Source organism: Microcaecilia unicolor, chromosome 1 (assembly GCF_901765095.1).
Source record: "Microcaecilia unicolor chromosome 1, aMicUni1.1, whole genome shotgun sequence".
In the NCBI taxonomy this organism is placed as follows: Eukaryota; Metazoa; Chordata; class Amphibia; order Gymnophiona; family Siphonopidae; genus Microcaecilia; species Microcaecilia unicolor.
In genome coordinates, this window is record NC_044031.1 from 649,032,016 (window position 1) to 649,047,472 (window position 15,457).

The 15,457-nt window shown below is 46.5% G+C and overlaps 1 protein-coding gene across 2 annotated transcripts in view; it reads left to right on the top strand.

Annotated features, from left to right (window-relative positions):
- The first annotated feature begins 5,681 nt into the window (after nt 1-5,681).
- The window catches only part of POLD4 (DNA polymerase delta 4, accessory subunit), a 43,503-nt gene continuing 33,727 nt past the window's right edge, over nt 5,682-15,457 (top strand). The window contains exon 1 of one of the 2 annotated variants that reach the window (XM_030185732.1): nt 5,682-5,779. The gene's annotated coding sequence lies outside the window, so the exon portion shown is untranslated. The remainder of the gene's footprint in view (nt 5,780-15,457) is intronic. The other variant, XM_030185740.1, reaches the window with a different exon arrangement.

The following is a 15,457-nucleotide window of genomic DNA, read 5'->3' on the forward strand; positions in this document are numbered from 1 at the left end:
CCTAAATGTGTTGGTGGCAATTGGATGAGATTGAAGAAGAGGGTGATTAAGCATGGCAGTTATCAGATGATGATCAAAGAGGGGAAGAACTAAGGTGAAGAAATTAGTGAGCAGATGAAAACAGGACAAAATCAAGGCCGTGGCCATGCTAGTGGATCATAGCTGGAGACTGAATCAGGAGATTAAAGTAAGAAGAGACATAAGAGTCAGAGGGGTCATTAGCATAAATGTTAAAGTCCCCAAGAATGAGGGAAGAGGAGGATGGCTCAAGAAAGAAGGAAAGCCAGGAGTCAAAGTCAGTGAGAAATGAAGAGAGGGTTTTATCACGGGGTCGATAAATGACAGACAACTGGACAGGTAGTTGAATGAATAGGTGGATGGAATAGATTTCATAGGAAGAAAATCAGTAAACCTGAGGTGGAAGAAGAAGTTGAAAGCTGAAGGCCAACCATGTGAGGTGTATGTGAGAAAAGGTATCCTCCATAAAAGAGGATGGCAACTGAAACAGAATCTTTAGGGAAAAGTCAAATATCAGTTTACAGCAAAAAGATGGAAAGTATAAGAGATAAAGAAGTCGTGAGCATAGGAAATTTAGTTGGAGGCAAAGCACATATTCCACAGGGCACATGAGAAAGGGAGAGAAGAAGGAGGAAGGAGAGGAACAGAGATAAGATTGGAAAGGTTATGGTTTGATCTGCACTGGTAACAAGAGAGTTTATTTGGCAGGCCAGGATTGGGATATCCCTAGCAGAAAGGTGAAAAAAGGAGCAAAAGCATGCAAAGAAGAGTAGAGGAAGTAGATGACAGTTATGAAACAAGATGTGCTCAGACAGAATGGTGCTTGAATGGAAGGGAAAAAAAAAGTTGAAGCTTGAGAGCTAAGTAGAAGACAAAAGGGCTGGTGATATGATTAAATGTAGTGGTTTTAGATGGGGGAATAAAATTGGAAAGAGTTAACATAAGGAAGAAAAAGTGTAATGAAACCATAGGAAATAGGAGAAAGAAAAATACAAACTTGTGGCGATATGTGATGGTGCATGCCACCTGGCAAGTGTCCAGAAGGAGAACAGGATAGTAGGAGGAGGAGGCCTGATCAGTTCGGGGGAGACCTGGGAATCACCCCAGAGGACATAGGGATGAATATGCAGATGAGCTGCTAAGTCTCCCCAGCACCTGGCAGGTGGCTGGAAAGAATGTGGTCCAAGTCTAAGGGTCTTAATTTATGAAGGAAAAATATTTTCAGAGTGTCCAAACGTGGTCTATATACCAGACATTGATGAAACAAGATACACTGCATCTATTCCAGATCGTTATTCCTTATCCTTGAGGGTTCACTCTTCACTGAGCTTGTGCTGCACCTAAAAAAGAAAGGTGGGGGAGTGGGGAGAAAAGAGAGAGAAGAATTCAGAATGTAAAATAGGTGGTCAGTATCTGCAGTCTCATGACGTCAATGCTGCCAGCTTGAACAAATACTGGAAAAAATTATCTTCAGAACCAGCACAAATGCATGGTATTTCCTTAAAGGGTGACAACAGCATTGTATTCATAGTATGATCCAGACCATCACAATTCTATTTGGTTTCCATGGTTTCTGCACAAAGTTCCTTTGTCCTTTCTTCCAGCTTGCTTGGATCATTAAAAGGGCGAGCGGACATATTAATGGTGACCTGTATGCACATTGGGTATATTAGCCCAAACTGCACATTTGACTTCTTCAGTGGCTCTCACAAAGTGATAAATTGCTTTCTCCGCTATACAGTGGGTTGATGTAGACCCAGGAATATCATAATGGTGCAACCCTCATATTGTAGAGGAGCAAGCATCTTAGCTTTATGCAATATTTTCTGTGCATGCTGATAGTACAAGATCTTTTTGGGTGACGGGACTTACTACCATTAATGACATGCAACAGGCAGTGGGAGTCCCCGCTCTACAAAAATAGCAAGCCAAGTTGAGTTATGTTTACTGAATGGAAAAATGAACAGCTATACAATGAAATTCTTTGGCAAAGTAGGAAAAAGTACTTCTGTAGCCAGGACCTGCCCACCAGGGGATGCACTATGCTCTCGCGCCGAGAAGGGTTAGGACATCTGTTGTAGTTGGTGATTTGATCATTAGGCATATAGAAAGCTGGGTGGCTGGTGGACGTGAGGGTCACCTGGTTACTTGCCTGCCTGGTGCAAAGGTGGTGGACCTCACGCATCACCTAGACAAGATCTTAGATAGTGCTGGGGAGGAGCCGGCTATCTTGGTACATATGGGTACCAGTGACATAGGAAAATGTGGGAGGGAGGTTCTAGAAGTCAAATTTAGGCTCTTAGGTAGAAAGCTGAAGTCCAGATCCTCCAGGGTAGCATTTTCAGAAATGCTCCCCGTTCCATGCGCAGGACCCAAAAGGCAGACAGAGCTCCAAAGTTTCAATGCATGGTTTTAGACGATGGTGCAGGGATGAGGGATTTAGATTTGTTAGGAACTGGGCAAATTTATGGGAAAGGGGGAGACTGTTCCAAAAGGATGGGCTCCACATCTTAACTGGGATGGAACCAGGCTGCTGGTGCTAACTTTTAAAAAGGAGATAGAGCAGCTGTTAAACTAGAGTGGGGGAGGGGAGAAGCTGACAGTCGACTAGGAGCGCATGGCTCGGTATGGAGTATCCTTGAAGGATACTATTGAAACAGGACATTTGGGGAATCCCAGTAAAAAGGTTTCAACAATGATGAAAGTAAACCAGGTGTGCTTATTGAGAGAGCAAGATAAAGGATGCACATTAACCCCTTCAACTTCTAAGCAGCTTGTAGAACAAAGGAAAAAACACAATTTGAAGTGCCTGTATACAAATGCTAGAAGCCTAAAAAATAAGATGAGAGAGTTAGAATATATATCACTAAATGATGAGCTAGATATAATAGGCATCTCAGAGACTTGGTGGAAAGAGGACAATCAATGGGACACTGTGTTAACAGGGTACAAATTGTATCGCAATGATAGAGAGGATCAAATTGGAAAGGGGTTGCACTATATGTTAAAAAGGGAATTGAGTCAAATTAAATAAACATTCCACATGACACAACTAGCAGCATGGAATGGATGTCACTTCTATTCCATTCCCCAAGCATCTTATAATAAGGCTGCCAACTGGATCCAGGCCTGGGTTTACCTCATTGCATGCAGAAATTCGTAGTTCTGATTTCCCCATTGCATTCCTTAAGAAAAGCAAGACAAGTCCTAGCATGTACTGGGATAAACCCAGGACTGGATCAACTCTGTCCTGTGAATCTGAATCCAGTTGGCAGCCTTTTCTTATAATCACAATCTAATAAAACTATGCTGCAGTTGCAGAAAAATTCTCAGACTGTGGGTGGATCTAGGGCTTGCCATCCTACCTATTGTTCTCCTATCCTTCTTTGTTTAGAAAGGGGAGAGGAGTGGTTTCACCCTGGTATTGAAATGTCTGGGATGAATCCAGTGGTGTGCTGGAGCCGGCTCACACCGGCTCGCAAGAGCCAGTTGTTAAATTTTCTTCCGACTTGCGAGCCGGTTGTTAAAAAGCGCGAGCCGGCTCTGGCTCTCCTCCCTCCCTCCGGATTCGGTCCCTCACCGACTCCTTGTGCTTCGAATTCTTCGGGGCAGGCAAGACTGCCTGCCCGCTGCCAGTGCTGACTCTCCCCCGCTGCCGGTTTGCACTTTAAAAATGGCTGCCAAGACTTCTGCTGAAGTCTCGGTGGCCATTTTGAAGCGCGATCTGGCAGCGGGGGAGAGTCAGTGCTGGCAGCGGGCAGGCAAGACCGCCTGCCCCGAAGAATTCAAAGGGCAAGGAGTCAGTGAGGGAGGGAGGAGAATTCGCTCAACAACTCGGGAGGGGGTGGCAGGGGAAAGAAGGGAGTCGCTGGGCATGGGTGGATGGAGGGGAGAGAAGGGTCGCTGGGTATGGGTGCATGCAGGGCAGGGGAGAGGAGGGTCACTGCTGGACATGGGTGGATGGAGGGCAGGGGAAAGGAGGGTCACTGGGTATGGGTGCATGCAGGGCCAGTGGCGTACCAAGGGGGGGCGATGGGGGCGGTCCGCCACGGGTGCACGCCGCTGGGTGGTGCCGCGGCACGCGCCTGTGGGCTCCGACTTCGCGAACTTCGCTCGTTTGCTGCAGCTCCCTCTGCCCAGAACAGGTTACTTCCTGTTCCGGGGCAGAGGGAGCTGCAGCGAACAAGCGAAGTTCGCGAAGTCGGAGCCCACAGGCGCGCGCCGCAGCACCCCCCCCCCCCAGAGGCGTGCACCCGGGGGGGGTGTCATTTTGCAGGCGGGGGGGTGCGCTACACCCGGGGGGGGCGCAACGGCGATCCGCCCTGGGTGCCATCCACGCTAGGAACGCCACTGTGCAGGGCAGGGGAGAGGAGGGTCACTGGACATGGGTGGATGGAGGGCAGGGGAAAGGAGGGTCACTGGGTATGGGTGCATGCAGGACAGGGGAGAGGAGGGTTGCTGGGTATAGGTGCATGCAGGGCAGGGGAGAGGAGGGTCACTGGACATGGGTGGATGGAGGGCACGGAAAAGGAGGGTCACTGGGTATGGGTGCATGCAGGGCAGAGGAGCGGAGGGTCACTGGGTATGGATGCATGCAGGGCAGGGGGAGAGAAGGGTCGCTGGACATGGGTGGATGGAGGGCAGGGGGAGAGAAGGGTCGCTGGACATGGGTGGATGGAGGGCAGGGGGAGAGAAGGGTCACTGGACATGGGTGGATGGAGGGCAGGGGATAGGAGGAGACAGAGAAGAAATGTTGGACATGGATGGAGGGGAGGGAAGAGTGAGGAAGGCGATGAGATGAGGGAAAAGGAAGAGAGGAGAAAAACTGCACATAGATGAAGAAAATAGGCAGAAGCTGAGGACCAGAATTTTTTTTTTTTTTTTGTTACATTTGTACCCTGCACTTTCCCACTCATGGCAGGCTCAATGCGGTTTACATGGGGCAATGGAGGATTAAGTGACTTGCCCAGAGTCGCAAGGAGCTGCCTGTGCCTGAAGTGGGAAATCGAACTCAATTCCTCAGTTCCCCAGGACCAAAGTCCACCACCCTAACCACTAGACCACGGAAAGGAAAGAAATAAATGGAAAGGAAGCCCTGGAAATGGAGTTAAGAGGACAGATAGCAGCAGAACCGCAGCATGATCAGAAAAACAGTCACCAGAAAACAAAGGTAGAAAAAAAATCATTTTATTTTTATTATAGTGTTTGGAATATGTTCACTTTGAGAATCAGGTGCTCAACATTAAAAGTTTATATTTACTTATTTATGGCATTTTATCGCACATTAAACATGAATTAGATTGGAACCTGGGATCATTTAATTTTTTTTTCCTGGAGTAATGCATTGCCCCCCCCCAGGCTCTCTCCCCGGCTATAGCCAGCTCTGCAATTTGGGGGGGGCGCAGAGGGGGACTGGGGAGAGAGCCTGTTGTTAAACATTTACCAGCACACCGCTGGATGAATCTGTGTATCTTGACTAGATTGTATGCTCCAGGAATCAGAGACCGTCTCATACAGCGCTGCACACATCTTGTAGAAAAATATGTTGAAGTTGTAGTAGCAACAGCCAGCAGATATCCTCCACCCCTGCAGATGGCGATGTGTCACGTCTCAGCTGCATGCATCCTGTTGTGGTGTGCCTTTAAACAGAAGGGAAAGTAAAGCTGGCATTGGCTGCAGTGGTTGACACCCTGCCTGAGCTGTCACAGGGGCTGGGAGCTGCTTCTATGGCCTAAGCAGGAATTATAACCTACGCAGTGAGGTGCACATCAGAGCCCACAGACACTGAACAGCAGTATCCTTCAGGGTTGTTGTTAAAGGCTCAAAGGAAAGCAGTGTCCTCTTACTGCCAGTTCTGCTGGGAAATTTTCTCCTTGCATGTGAAGGCTTTAAGGACTGACAGTACTGAAAGTTGTTTAGAATGAGGACAGTAACATGCTGATAGTTTGCCCCCAGCTGGAAATCAGCACCTGCATTTATTAAATTTTACTTGTGTATACACAGTTCCAGCATGTTACAGAAGCTTTGTGAATGTTATTTGTAAAAGGGCAATGGAGGTTACTTAATGGTCTTGGAATAGTGCTTGTGCTAAAATCAGTTCTAAAAAAATATATATGTAGGATAAAGTAGTGTACTGGCAGAAAATGACACACACCCAAAATACATTCTGAATATGCCATGAGCCACATTTCTCTCATTAAAGAAGGGTGTCCTATAGTTTTCTGGGGTAAACCGCTCTAATTGGGCCGGCACATGTTTCCTTTCTTTCCGTGTTCCTGAGGTATTGTAAATAGGTTTCCCTAGAGGGAGACAAGTTAGGACAAGAATCAGGCCAAGAGACCGAGGGGTTGCCAGGCTTTCTGCACAATTTTATGTGCAACCATGGGAACTCTGTATTAAAGCAAGTTTTACGCATGAGCTGTGCACAAAGACTCGCAGTGACAGTGCACAACTCAGGTCAATCCCACTGTAAAGTCAGTGTATGGGGACAGACTTAATAGACTTCAGTGTGTATATTCTGGAAGAAAGGCAGGAGAGAGGAGATATGATAGAATCATTTAAATATTTCCATGGCATTAATGTACAGGAGGGAAGTCTATTTTAATTGAAGAAAAACTTTAGAATGAGAGGGCATAGGATGAAGTTACAAGGTTGTAGGGTCAGGAGTAAGCTAAGGAAATTCTTTTTTATAGAAAGAGGGGTAAATACCTGGAATAGCCTCCTGGTGGAAGTGGTGGAGCCAAAGACTGCATCTGAATTCAAGAAAGTGTGGGTCAAGCACATCGCATATGGGATCTTTTAGAGAGGAGGAGATAGTGGATGGGTAGACTGAATGGGTCATTTGGCCGTTATCTGCCATCATGTTTCTATGACCTATTAAAGGTAGATACAAAGAATGAGCAAAAGACTTAAAAGTTGAACATAGGTCATAGGTCAATCGATATCAGCCCATGACAGTCAGCTGTTTTTTAACCACTGACAGCCTTGGACAGATTTAATTCCAGATGTTCCACACCAGGCCATGTCTGAGCATCAGCATTGATTATTTGGGATCATGCAGCAACCTGGATATTATGCGAGTGCCAGTCGATAGTGCCAGCACCTGCATAGCTAAACGAGCAAAGATAGGAATGTATTTTGCATGGTCCTATCTGTCTGCTTAGCAGTGCAGGTACTGGCACTGAATGTGGATCCTCTCCAACTCCGCCCCCTGATTGCCTCTCACTGCCCAGTTAATTGCTGCTGAATATCGGGACTGGCCTGCTTGGGATGGTTTAAGCAGACAGGAGCCTCTCTTTCCTGCTTAAACCAGGCTGAATATCAACCCCAGAGTTTTATTTATTTATTTGTTACATTTATACCCCACATTTTCCCACCTGTTTGCAGGCTCAATGTGGCTTACAAGTACTGTAAAGGCATTTGCCGTTACGGTTGATAACAAATACAAAATTGTGTTGTGCTCAGATGAGGTAGGTATGAGTCAGATGTCATTGGGTCCAGGGGAATGGTGGTTATAAGTTGTCCAGTGCGATCCTTGATTATGTTGTGTTGCTGGGTGTGGGGGGTTAAGTTGGATCGGAGGGATAGGCTTTTTTGAAGAGGTGAGTTTTTAAGATTTCCTGAAGTTTAGGTGGTCATGTATGATTCTCACAGCATGCGAATGTCCGTTCCATAGTTGTGCGCTCAAGTAGGAGAAGCTAGATGCATATGTTGTTTTGTATTTTAACCCTTTACAGTTGGGGTAATGTAGGTTTAGGTATGATTGCGCTGATTTTGATCTATTTCTAGTTGGTAGATCTATGAGATCTGTCATGTATCCTGGGGCTACGCCATAGATGATTTTATGGACCAAAGTACAGATTTTGAAGAAGATCCATTCTTTGATTGGGAGCCAGTGCAGCTTTTCTCGGAGGGGTTTGGCGCTGTCGAATCGTGTTTTACCAAATATCAATCTGGCTGCTGTGTTTTGGGCAGTTTTTTGTGAGTTGTTCTTTGCATCCCGCGTAGATTCCGTTGCAGTAATCTGCATGGCTTAGGACCATTGATTGTATTAGTTTACGGAAGGTGTCCCTCAGGAAGAAAGGTTTTATTCTTTTGAGTTTCCACATTGAATAAAACATTTTCTTTATTACGGTTTTTACTTGGCTCTCGAGGGTGAGATTGCGGTCGATTGTGACTCCGAGTATTTTTAGGCTATCTGAAATCGGGAGTATGTGTCCTGGGGTGTTTAAGGTTGCGGGTTTGTAGTTGTTATGTTGAGATGAGAGGATAAGGCAATGTGTTTTTTCAGTGTTCAGTTTCAATTGGAATGAATTTGCCCAAGAGTCCATGATGTTCAGGCCATCATTGATTTTGTTGGTTATTTCAGTCAGGGCATGTCTGAAGGGAATGTAGATGAATGGGTTAAGGCCTCGATTGGATAAGGATTTTGCCAGTGGGATCATCATCATATTGAAGAGTATTGGTGATAGTGGCGATCCTTGAGGTACTCCACAGTCTGCTGTCCACGGTGGTGATATGTTTGAATTTGATTTTACTTGGTATGTTCTGGTGGTTAGAAAGCCTTTGATCCATTTAAGTACGTTTCCAACAATACCGAAGTGACCAAGGAGTCTTAGTAGTATGTAATGGTTTACCATGTCGAATGCGCTTGACATGCTAAATTGAAGAAGGAGTATGCTTTTACCTGTGGCTATTTCCTGCTTGAATTTGGCCAGGAGAGTGATTAGTACAGTTTCGGTACTATGGTGGGAACGGAATCCTAATTGTGAGTCATGTAGTATTGAGTGCTTGTCCAGGTATTCCGTAAGCTGTTTGGTCACTAGGCTTTCCATTAATTTTACTATTAGAGGGATGGATGCAACTGGGCGGTAGTTGTTGAGGTCATTAGTTTTTTTTTTTCTTAGTGTCTTTTGGTATTGGGGTAAGTAGGATATTACCATGTTCCTCGGTGAAGAAACCTTGTTGTAGCATGAAGTTTAGGTGGGATGTGAGGTCTTCAATGAATCAGCTGGGGGCAGATTTAAGTAGATGGCTGGGACATATGTCCAGTTTGCAGTGGGTGTTGGCGAATCTGTGAATCGCTTGTGTGACTGATTCGGAGTTGAGTAGGTTGAATGTATGCCAGATACGGTCAGCTGGGTATCCGTCTGGGATTAGGTCTAGGTCCTCGAAGAAGTTTTCAATGTCATTGTTGTGATGACGAAGTGTGCTGCATAATTTTGTTATTTTGTCCTTGAAGTAGGTAGCCAGTTTGTCTGCGGATGGGATGTCAGTGTTGGATATAGTGACAGGGGTGGTGTCTAGCAACTTATTTGCAAGTTGAAATAGTTTTTTAAGGTCTTTGTTGTCCGGTCCTAATTTAGTTTTATAGTATGACCTTTTGGTTTGTCTAATTGCGTATTTGTATTTTCTGTGTATTTGTTTCCAAGCATTGAGTGTATGTTCGTCTTTTGTTTTTCTCCATGCTCGTTCAAATTTTCTGGACTATGTTTTGAGTTTTTTTAATTCATCGTTGAACCATGGTATCGAGTTTTGTCTTTCTGATATTCTTGTCTTTAAGGGTGCTATTTCGTTTAGTATGCTGCTGCATCTAGCCTCCTAATGATTGAGATAATGTATGGAGTTGGTTGGTGTTGTCCGTTCGTTGTCATATATCTGTTGCCAGAATATTTGTGGGCCAATTTGCCCTCTCGTAGTGTAAGTAGTTTGTTCTGGTGTGCGATATGAGCCCTTCTTTCGCCATTTTAGGGATAGGTTCAGTTTATAGTGATTGGTCCAATGTGTTTCTGACCATTTGGTATCTGTTAATGTTAGGTTGTGATCTGTTGACAGTTTGTATGTCCCTTGGAGTGGGTAGGCTGCATGTGAGGCCATGTGAGATCCCAGGACTGTAGGAAGTCTTTGCGTGCATTGGCTGAGTTGGGGTCTTCTAGGTGAAGGATTATGTCACCTAGTATTAGTGTATTGGAATTGTTTATACAGGTGTTTGAGATGAAATCCATGAAGATAAGCTGGCTTTTGTTCCAGTTACCGGGCGGACTGTAAAACAGGACGCAGGTCAGTTGGTCAGTCAGGGGTTTGCTTTGGATTCTAAGTGAAGCAATTTCTAGTTGGGGTGATATGAACTCGGCGATAGTTTCAATGGTGAATTCTGCTCGGTGGATTAACGCTATGCCTCCACCTCTCTTTCCCAGTCTGGTCCAGTGAGTGATTTTGTAGCCTGGGGGGCATAGTTCGAGGATTATGGGGTCATTTTGATTATGGATTCATGTTTCAGTGATGAAGATAAGATTGAGGTTTTCTGAATTAATCCAATCTATTATTGTTGTTGTTTTGTTAACTACGGATCTGGCATTGATGTAACCCGCTTGGATATTTTGGTATTGGGCTGCTGGGTATGATGTTGTGTGGATTCTTATAAGTTGTTGTTTGTTGGATGGTGTCTGTTTGTTATGATATTTCCTTTCTTTGTGTTGGTGATGATCGTAATTAGATAATCTTCCTTTATTTTGGTGAGTTTCAGATTGGTGGAGTGTGAAGTATTTGATCAGTCTGTGGTAGTTTTGGAGGATGGGTATGGTATTGTATTCTGTGAGTGGGATGGATAGTGTTAAATGGGTCAATGTGAGGGAGTTGATTGCTAGGAGTATTTTGATTATATTCATTTTGGTGTCGATATAGGACAAATGCTTGAGAGTGATGTTCTGGCCGGGCACTCTATTGCTCTGGACGTCGTTTCTTTCTGTTCCTTCCTATGTGCAGCTTAGTGCCGCGGTGTAGGTATAGGTGGTGTACTCACGATTAGATGCTCGTGATCTCAGGTGTATTGGAGCTCAGGGAGTCCTCGGTTCTTAGGAGTGTGAATGGTGGTGTTGGGATTTGTTTGAATATTTTACTGTGGGTTACACAGGAGCTGGGGAGAAGGCAATAACTCCGACTATGCCTCGTGCTCCGGGCCTCGGTAGATGGCACCGATCTCCTCCAACACGCTGCCTCTGCTTCATTCAGGCCCCCGCATCTCCAATCAATCCGGGATGTGGTGCCATCGGTCAGATCCTTGGCTATTCCGGCAGTCTCATTTGGGACTGTAATCACGTCGGCATGATCGTTCGATCCCGTGCTGCTAACCAGGGTCCTGTGGGTGGGTGGTGAAGTGGTATTGCTTGGTGCAGGTCTGGCATAGGCTGGAAATGCGCGGCCGCGTGGACCACGGCATAGAGTGACCCAGTCTTCTCACTTCGCTCCGGGTGGTGAGAGGCTGGACGAACGGACGCCACTTCGAGGAAGGTAGGGAATGGAAGCAGTCGCTTACCGGGCTTCAGATGTTTTTAGTGCCTTTGCTACAGGTTCACTATTGCGCCGGAGCTGGGGTATGGTTAGGTCGCAATCATGCAGTCACCGGCTCGGAGAGGCTTGGTCACCTCCCTTGTCTCAGTTGGTCTGGCGGGCGGGTTACTTTCAGGTGGCCAGTCGGATGGGGGACAAAGCTGGACTGTGGTCACCGTCAGGTAGATCCTGCGAGGTCCTCCAAGGGGAGAGGTTCACTTGCCTCCCCTGCTCCTGAGGTGCGGCGGTGTCTCCCAATGAGTCCACCCGGTTTTCACAGTCAGAGTGGTTACGATCATCGCTTCACCGCTTGCCTGATTTTCTCTGGTCAGAGCGGTTGTGGTCACCGCTTCGCCACTCACTGCCCGGCGTCGATTCGCCAGGTCCTGTTTCACCAGGTCCTGAGCCCGGGGCTTGGAGCTCATTCGGATTCAACTAGTCTGGTCGCCATCTTTAATACAAGTTTTCTGATACTGGGGCTGGGGCTTTAATGCAAGGTCTGAGGAGGAGTAAAAAGGAAGGGATTTTGTTCACACCTATTTTCAGTTGTAGCTCAAAGCAAATTACATTCAGGCACAGTAGGTGTTTTCCTGTCCCTAGAGGGCTTTTGTTCCAAGTTTGTACCTAAGGAAATTGAGGGTTAAGTGATTTGCCTGAGATCAAAGGGAGTTGTAGTGGGAATTGAACCTGGCTGCTTTGATTTTCAGCCTGATGCACCAACCAGTAAGCTACTCCTTCACTTGTTCTTCCACTTTCAGCATTAGTGCTGATATAGCTTTCCTTTGAGCACTGAGGACCCACACAGCCTTTTTCTGTTGAAGGGGATGGCTCAAAAAATAAACTAAGAATGAGGAGCTGAGGGGAAAAGTAAATGACAAATGCAACACAGTAATATTAATGTTTATGCACAGAATAATATTCCAGCACATCCCATAGTGCATGCACATGCAGCTCCCTGTAGGCTGATAAAAATTGTTGGTATTGCAAAAATTGTATGGCATTAGGAGTTCCCTGCATATGCATCGGTGTGTACTGGGGAGCTATTCTGTACATATATATTGTTGGTACTGGAAAAATTTAATGCACAGAATAGCCTTCCAGCACATACACAGATGTATATAACTTTGAGTGCCAATACAATTTGTGCCCAGAATACATCTGCTGCTAGAGCAGACCAACGTGCATGTGTGTCCGGGGAACCCTCGCTTGTTAGCATACAATCTATTTGCATATTGGGTATCGCACTGGAAAACAATATTTTTTCTTTACACTTTGTTAGGAAACTACACACTGACCTGCAGTGCACAGCTCTAACACAGGAGTAATGTATCGGCCCCAGAGTGAGGCTAAGACAAGGGTAGGCAATTCTGGTCCTCGAGAGCCCCAAGCAGGTAAGGTTTTCAGGATATCCACAATAAATATATATGAGATACATTTGCATACCAAGGAGGCAGTGCATACAAATCCATCTCATGCATATTCATTTTGGATATCCTGAGTACTTGATCTGTCTGTGGCATTCAAGGACCAGAGTCACCTATCTCTGCCCTAGAATAGATAACCCAGTTCTGGGTTTTCCCTTTGAGAAACTTGTAATGGGATAGGCTCACTTATTCAGTAGGACACATGTGCACGATTCTGGTACTGGCTTTCAGGATATCTATAATAAATATTGCTTAGCGTATGCAGCAGATGAATCCAGGAACTGGTAGGTTGTGTCCATCTACCAGCAGGTGGAGATAGAGATTACAAAGCTGAAGGCAATGATACCAGACAGTCGGCTCCTCCTTCACTTCAGTATATCTCTGACTCTAGCAGATGGTCGATGGTGTTTCTGCAGCTCCTGGATTTGGCTGTTGGGCCTGCTCCTGGGCCTTTTGGCCAGTTGAGCTTAGGGGGTGTTTGGGCTCTGTGCCAACTTTAGGGGCATATCTGGTGACCTGGGTCCCTGCCCCACCACATGGTCCCTTTCCTCCCAGAGTTTGGGCTGTTATTTGGACTGTAGCCTTCCTCACAAAAAAAAAAAAAAAAGCAACTCTAGTCCACAACAGACCTTGTGTTTGCTGCTGTTATCAGCTGTTAAAAAAAAAAAGAGTGATTCGGGACGCAGGCTCTGCAGCTGCAATAGGGCAGTAGGTTGCTAAGAGAAGCCTTCGGGGCAGCGTCTCTGGAGTCGCTGTGTGTGTGTGTGTGTGTGTGTGTAGCCTGCTGAGCCAGTTTGATGTCAGGCTTGCCTGGGAGGTCCCGCTGTCGGTGGGAAGTCTAGCTGCGCGTCTCCGGTGAGTGCATTTTTTTTGGCCGTCGGGGGACGCACGGTATTGGCGGCAGAGGCCACCATAGGAGGCTTGTGTTGTGAGCAAGCATTGGTGGCAGCGGGGACGGGGACGTGTGTTGCCTGGTGCACAGAGGCACAGGCAGGCACCAGTGACTTCTTTCTCCCAAGTTGGATTCCCGCTCTGAGGCATCGGGTGCGCACACCATTTTCTTTAGGCACCTCGTGATGCAGCTCCCACTTTCCAGCTGTTGGCTGCATTGGCGGCTTCATCGCTGCTATGGTGACCCCTTCAGGCTTTATACCAACCTCTCCCGATTCAGGGGAGTTGTTTTGTGCCCAGATTTCATCCTCCTTTTTCTCCATGCCCACTGGTTGAAGTGGCTTTTGCCCCCTCAGCATTTGTCTGTAGCCCACCCCTTTTGAGGGTTTCTTCTGCTACAATAGTGGCTTTGCTACCCTCTGCAGTAGATCCGGTATTGCAGGAGAGGAGGCTGGGTGCCTTGTTGGAGGTGGGGGTCATTGGTTCCCCCTCGATAGCTTTGGGCTCGGGGTAATTTTTATGCCCATCTCGGGTGGATGGGCTCTTCCTTCAGGATCCGTTAAAGAGTGGAGGATCCCTCTCACTTTAATCTTACGTCCTTTTTTTTGAGAGGTCGATTCTGAGGAACAGATTTCTTTGGAAACAGTGATTACTGCTCTATTGCGAGCTTGTATGCGGTCCACTTTGCCCGCTTATTCTCAGGTATAGTTGTGGCCCACGCTTGGTCTCCATTGCAGGCGTCTATTCCTCAGGAATTGATTTCTTTCTGCAGGACAGGTTACAGAAGGGCCTGGCCTCTAAGTCGATTCGGGTGCAAGTTGCCTGCTTCTGGGAAAGAGTGTTGGGCTCTCCTCTGGCTTTGCACTCAGATGTGGTGCATTTCTTGCAGAGTGCTTTGCTCCTCCACTGCTGTGACCTAGTTCACCGTGAAACCTCGTTCTTGTTCTCCGTGCCTAGCTTAGGGCACCGTCTACCGAGCATTGCTTCAGACTCCTTTTGATCCTTTGCAGAAGGCTTCGCTTAGGAGCTTACTCATGAGCTGTGTGTTTGGTTGCCAATTCTTCAGCACGCAGAGTGTCTGAATTTCTAGCGCTGCCGGGCCAAGCTGCTTTTCTGCAATTTGCTGAGTCTGGAGTGACCTTGCATACAGTTCCTCCTTTTCTTACTGGTGGTAGTTTGGCTTTCTTCTTTATCAGGCTCTCTTTCTTCCCTCTTTTTGGAAAGGGGGATTTTAACGCGGAATATGCGGCGCTTCGTCTTCTGGATGTTCGGAGGGTTCTTCTCTGGCACTCACAGATGTTGCATGTTTTTCAGCATTCTGATCTTCTCTTTGTCCTTCTCGCTGGTTCTTGCTGTGGGACAGCGACCTCTGACTTTTTCTCGTTGGATTGCAGATACTTTGTTTCCATGGATTTTTCGGAAACAAAGTATCCAGTGGTGTTACAGGCTCGTTCCACTAGGTTGTTGCCTACCTGTTGGGCAGAACGGGTGTGCTTTCACTATTCGGATACTGCCTTTGCAGTGGCATTTCTGTCTCGAGGAGCGGCAACTTCCCACCCTAATTAGGGATTGCATGGGTACATCCCACCAGTTCCTGGATTCATCTGCTGCATATGCTAAGGAAGGTAAAATCATGCCTTACCTGCTGATAATTTTCTTTCCTTTAGTAGCAGCAGATGAATCCAGGATCCCGCCCTCTATCAGCCGCAATTGTTTTGCCTGTCTGTTCTTGTCCTGGTCTTTAGTTTCAAACCACTGAAGAGGAGTCCATCGCAGTCATGGTTTCTCTAAGTTGG